We start from the raw sequence: 6,486 nt of genomic DNA, 5'->3' as shown, positions 1-6,486 counted from the left end.
CACCGAAACTGAAAAACTAGTCCTATGGGTCTCTGTAACTCAGAAAGGAGTTACAAATACCACTTGCCTAAGTCCATTAGTGCCACATCATCAATGCCTGGACATTACTGTTTCAAGTTCTAGGACTCCTTGGGTTGGTTACCTGGTTTCCATGGAGTTTAAGTGACTGAGATCACAATGTTTCCCCCTGAACTAGAGTAATGTGAAATAAAGTCTTTAGCTCAAGAACACAGCTCGCTGCTCGGTCCTGGACTTGAAACCACAGTCTTGCAATTGTGAGTGCAACAACCTTACCTCTAGGCCATGCTCAGTGGCTGTATAAAATATAGGATAAAGCATCCATGCTGACCTCATGTAAGAAGCACCCAGTACATTCTATAATGTAGTTGGCATTAGGAAGGGCATCCAGCCATAGAAGCCATGCCAAAACAGACAATGGAACCTGGTGTGGACCCTGGTCCTTCCAGCTCGTGTCAAATTGTTCAAACCAGGCCAGCATGGAAAATGGATGTTAAACTATGATGATAATGACGACTCTGTTATATTTGTTCGTTAATTTTGTTTTTATTAATCATTATATTCTGGACTGATTGGGTGTCCAATCTATTGAGAATTTCTGTATGTCCTTGAGGTACAAAGGAGGCTTTTGGTGGTGGAGTTGGGGAGAATGTTGACTTGCTGGCAGTGGCGGTGCTTTATTTTAGCCAGGATGTAATTAAAACTGTATTCACCCATGGCCATCCTATCTTACCTCTTAGATTCAATTAATCTTTCACTTCATTACCAATGTGTCCTTTTTTTTTAAAGATATTTTAGCTGCTATTTCTAGCAAGGTAGGTGACTACATAAATGCTCCCTAATTTGTACATATGTATACAAGGCAGTAGGATGTTATTTGAGGTGGTTTTAGCAGCTATTTCTTGCAGGTTAACTGTGGATAAGGCAATGTTAGCAATGGGTAGGGAATGACATACAGGGGTTGGACAAAATAATGGAAACACTTAGCATCATAATTTTGAAATATCTATAAAACCGTCAAAAGCTTGTTTATTTTTATGTCTTTTGATTTATTATTAGTGTTGCTTAATATGTTTTGCTAGAATTGCTGTTTCTTTTCAGATATCAGAAAAAGGTAATTAAAATTCATTAAAATGACAGATCTATTGGACTTTCAAAGAGGTTAAATTGTTGGTACTCATATGGCAGGCGCTAGTGTAACGAAAACAGCTGAAATGTTTGGTGTATCAAGAAGTACTATTTTGAAAGTAATGATAGCCTTTGAGAAAGAGGGAAAAACCTCTTCATCGAAACAAAACTCCAGAAGAAAACTAAAACTTTCAGATAGGGACTGTTAGACGCTAACACAAATTGTTAGAAAGGATCACAAAAGTACAGCTCCCAAAATTACTGCAGAGCTTAATGACCACCTTGAGAACCCAGTCTCCATAAAAACTGTTTGCCAGGAGCTGCACAAAGCCAGATTTCATGGGAGGGCTGCAGTCAGAAAACCACTACTTTCAAAAACAAATGTTGGTCCCTAGAGCAGTGGAAGAAAGTTGTTTTCTCGGACGAGTCATCCTTTACTTCATTTCCAACCACCAGCCAAGTATATGTGTGGAGACAGCATCTGACCCAAACTGCCTTCTTCCAACTGTTAAACATGGAGGAGAATCTGTGATGATTGGGGGGGTGGGGGTTATATCTTGGAAATCTGCCGGCCCAATGGTTTCCCTTCATGGCAGAATTAATAGTCAAGACTATTTAAACATTTTATCTGATCAAATTCATCCTATGGTTACAGAACTGTTTCCGGAGAGAAACGCAGTCTTTCAGGATGAATATGCACCAATTTACACAGCTAAAGTTGTTACTGAATGGCACAAAGAACATTTTAGTGAAGTTGAACATTTTATCTGACCACCACAGTTCCCAAATCTCAATATTATTGAACATTTATGGTGCATTTTAGAAAAACAAGTAAGGAGTTGATATCCTCCGCCATCATCACTACCAGAACTGGAGACTGTTTTAGCTGAAGAATGGACAAAAATTCCTTTGGAAACAATTCAAACTTTCTACGAGTTCATACCTCATAGAATTCAAGCTGTAATTACTGCCAAAGGTGATCCTACCCAGTATTAAAATAAATTTGTTTAAAATTTTAAGGTGTTTCCATTATTTTGTCCAACCCCTGTATATATATTTAGGAATGGCATCCAGGTAGAAACCATGCCAAATTAGTCAGGAACTTGGTGTAGCTCCCTGGCTTACCAGTTCCAGTCAAACCATCTGACCCATGCCAGCATGGAAAGTAGACGTTAAATGATGACAATAAATATATATGTAGAGTTTTATGTGTATGTGTGTGTGTGTGTGTGTGGGGGGGTCTGTGTTTGCACGTGTGCGTGCAATTATATATAAAATTGTGTGCGTACACACATGCATGCATGCACACACATAAAATAGGGTCTGCCACATATGACAGATTTATGGCTATTGTGCATTGTGAGAGTGAATAGGTTAGGTGTAAGGTGGAGTAGCAGCAGCAGTTATGAAAGGAACCCAAAGTCTAAGGGAGGATAAAGGAATGATGGGGCGGGGCGTGTTGTTTCCTGGGTACTGGTGTGGCCTGCTGTTTTATTACTGGACATCAAAGGACTTGATTTATTTGACCAGTGGAGAAGTGAAATAATTCACTTTTGGTCATGCCCCCTATTAAATATTTATATTTTATGTCAAAACACAGAATTATCAAAGCTTTAAAGGCAGTTTATAAATTGGTGATTTTTGAATAAATTACTGTGGTTGTTGTGCAGTTGTTTAATCTTTTCGCTATTTTATTTATTTTGAGATACTAGCTTCATTTCTTTCAAGCCTTTGCATGTCCTTAGCAGTTACAGCTCATGTTTCACTGTTATGAAGCATAGCAGTTTGCACACAGGCATTATGCAGTCTGCCTTTCACTCTGAAGGAGAGGTTCTTTGTTGCCCAGCTTATTCTTATTCTCGCAGCTATGCTCTTGGAGCATCCACTTCTGCTACTGACTTGGTCACCTAAATAACAGAAGCTATCAAGTACCTCTAGCTTACCCACCTGGTAGTCAATAGAGTCTATTTTCTGTATATTTTTAGTGTTTATTGTACCTGTGCACTTTCCACACAAAAAACTATCTTCCCAGTTAATCTTCCTCTGATATTGCTACACCTCTTATGTCTCCATAGCTTGCACAGGTACATCTTATGGAGTTATAGGAAAGTGGGTTATACATCATTAGATGTACACCTGCTTTCCTATATTAAATTGGAATGAACGGAACGCAGAACTCCAAACTATCAACACAAACAATATTTATTTAAGGTGGAAAATAGACAGCTTTACTCTTGGTTGTTGAGACGCCTTCTGTGTGTGAGAACATGGTTGCTGAGACACCGGAATGTAGATGTGAGCTGTCTGGCGTGAGTTCGAAAGATGGAGAGAAGGCTTGACACGTCCATGCTCAATCGCCGACCAGTCGAGAAAGAGAAAGAATAAAGCGGGAACGCTTGGATGTTGAATTCCACGCATGCGCACAGCGTTACTACAGGGCTCCCCTTGCCAGTGTGGAACGCACAATAATATAATTTTTGGAGGAACGCCTGAGGCAGGATGGCCACTGAAAACCACCCACAAGATGTGGCACAAACACACACAAAGAAAAATCAAAGAAATGAATGTACACTTGTGAGATACATGCATGCAATGTTTCTGAAAGGAAAGAAAATGTATGAGTGCACAAGTGTGTGTGTGAGAGAGAAAAAACACAGAACATAGTAAAAGTGTCTGTAGAGAAAAAATCCAGTTCGTATAAGAGTTACACAAGTTGAATGTCTGTACTCAGGAAGTTGTGGTCAGTTGGTAGAGCTGTAGTTGAGCGTCGATGCGAGTTGCGACCTGTTACCTGGTACTAAATATCCTAGTCGGCTAGCTCTGACTGTTGTGCGTGAGTGGATATTCCACTCATACAGTGAAGATAAAACCGAGTGTGTTGATCTGGTGTGTCCCTGGTGGTGGGGTTGTTGGCGCACGACATTGTGGTTGACAGTACTTTGATGGTGAAGACGTCAGTGCAGGAACTGGTTTATAGCTGTAGCTGTGTTCTGTATGTGTGGTGGTAATGATGTCCTGTTGAAACTGTTGGCGACATCGGGGGGGGGGGGCGATGCTCATAGTTGGTAGTGGTTGTTGTTGTGACAGCGGTGGTAATGATGTCATGTTGAAGCTGTTGGTGACGTCAGGGGGGGGGGGCGATGCTCGTAGTTGGTAGTGGTATGTGGTCGTAGACTCGTGTTGCTCATGGCGAGGATGATGCTGGTTAGTTCAGATTTCTTGGCTGCAGTTGTTCGTACTCGGGGTCACCAGTTATAGGAATGCGTTAAATAGCTCAGCGGGCTGCGTGTTTGAATCACGTTGGGGGGGTCACCAGTTATAGGAAAGTGGGTTATACGTCATTAGATGTACACCTGCTTTCCTATATTAAATTGGAATGAACGGAACGCAGAACTCCAAACTATCAACACAAACAATATTTATTTAAGGTGGAAAATAGACAGCTTTACTCTTGGTTGTTGAGACACCTTCTGTGTGTGAGAACATGGTTGCTGAGACATCGGAATGTAGGTGTGAGCTGTCTGGCGTGAGTTCGAAAGATGGAGAGAAGGCTTGACACGTCCATGCTCAATCGCTGACCAGTCGAGAAAGAGAAAGAATAAAGCGGGAACGCTTGGATGTTGAATTCCACGCATGCGTGAGACTACGCATGCGCACGGTGTTACTACAGAGTTCCTACTAACACTTTTCATACATATCAAGCAAGGCCATCTGCCTGAAGGGATTTGTGATTTGTATGCTCTCCTACATACTAAAAATTTGGTTTTTGCTAGATTAACTCTTTGATTCTAGACCTTGCCTCCATGCCTGAAATTTCTTCTCAAGTTCTGGTAGTAGTTTGTAAAGATGAATGAAGTGTTTTTAAGCATTTTGTCTGGTGTGCTAAAAATTCTGCCAGTTCACTGCCTTATACACATGCACGCACACATGCACGCACACATGCACGCACACATGCACACACACATACACACACACACACACACACACACACACGCATTTATATCCGGGAGCTCCTACCTCTGCTGGCAACTAAGGGCATTTCACGCAGGATGAAAGGTAGATTGTATGATGCATGTGTGCAAACTGCCATGCTACATGGCAGTGAAACATGGGCCATGACTTCAGGCAACATGCATAGGCTTGAAAGAAATGAAGCTAGAACGATCCATTTGATGTGTAATGTCAGTGTGCATACTTGACAGAGTGTAAGCGCCCTGAAAGAAAAGTTGGACATAAGAAGCATCAAATGTGGTATGCAAGAGAGACGACTGTGCTGGTATGGTCATGTGTTACATATGGATGAGAACAGCTGTGTGAGGAAGTGCCACACCCTAACTGTGGAAGGAACCTGTGGAAGAGGTAGACCCCAGGAAGACATGGGATGAGATGGTGAAGCATGACTTTCGAACGTTGGGTCTCACAGAGGCAATGACAGGAGACTGAAACCTTTGGAGATATGCTGTGATTGAGAAGACCTGGCAACTAAAATGAGATTGCAGCCATGGCCGATGCCAATGTTGCATGTCTGGCCCATTTAAAAATGTCCTTGGTGCGACAGGCAATATGATATGCTTGAGAAAACCTATTGAGTCAAGTAAAAACCACAATCGTAATTGTGACCAGTGCCCCCTGACTGGCTCCCATGCCGGTGGCACATAGAATGCACCATTCAAACGTGATTGATGCCAGTGCCCCATGACTGGCTCCCATGCCAGCGGCACATAAAAAGCACTGTCCATGTGTGATCGATGCCAGGGCCACCTGACTGGCACCTGTGCTGGTGGCATGTAAAAAGCACTCACTACACTCTCAGTATGGTTGGTGTAAGGAAGGGTATCCAGCTGTAGAAACATTGCCAGATCAGATTAGAGCCTGGTGCAACTGCTGGCTTCCGAGACCTCAGTCAAACCATCCAACCCATGTCATCATGGAAAACAGATGTTAAATGATGATGATGATGATGATATTTCAGGTGCAATAAAGACTGCAAACAAACAGGAAACAACTTCTATCTCATTCCAGGGTGAAAAACTAGAGGTAGTCGATAGCTTCCGCTATCTGGGCGACCAAGTTAGTAGTGGGGGTGGGTGCGCTGAAAGTGTAGCTGCTAGAATAAGAATAGCCTGGGCAAAGTTTAGAGAGCTCTTACCCCTGCTGGCGACAAAGGGACTCTCACTCAGAGTAAAAGGCAGACTGTATGACGCATGCGTACGAACAACCATGCTACATGGCAGTGAAACATGGGCTGTAACTGCTGAGGACATACGTAAGCTCGCAAGGAATGAAGCCAGTATGCTCCGTTGGATGTGTAATGTCAATGTGAATACCCGTCAGAGTGTA

Source organism: Octopus bimaculoides, chromosome 3 (genome assembly GCF_046866305.1).
Source record: "Octopus bimaculoides isolate indiv1 chromosome 3, ASM4686630v1, whole genome shotgun sequence".
Taxonomy (NCBI): Eukaryota; Metazoa; Mollusca; class Cephalopoda; order Octopoda; family Octopodidae; genus Octopus; species Octopus bimaculoides.
The sequence above is the reverse complement of the archived record's forward strand: the minus strand, read 5'-3'. Positions refer to the sequence as shown.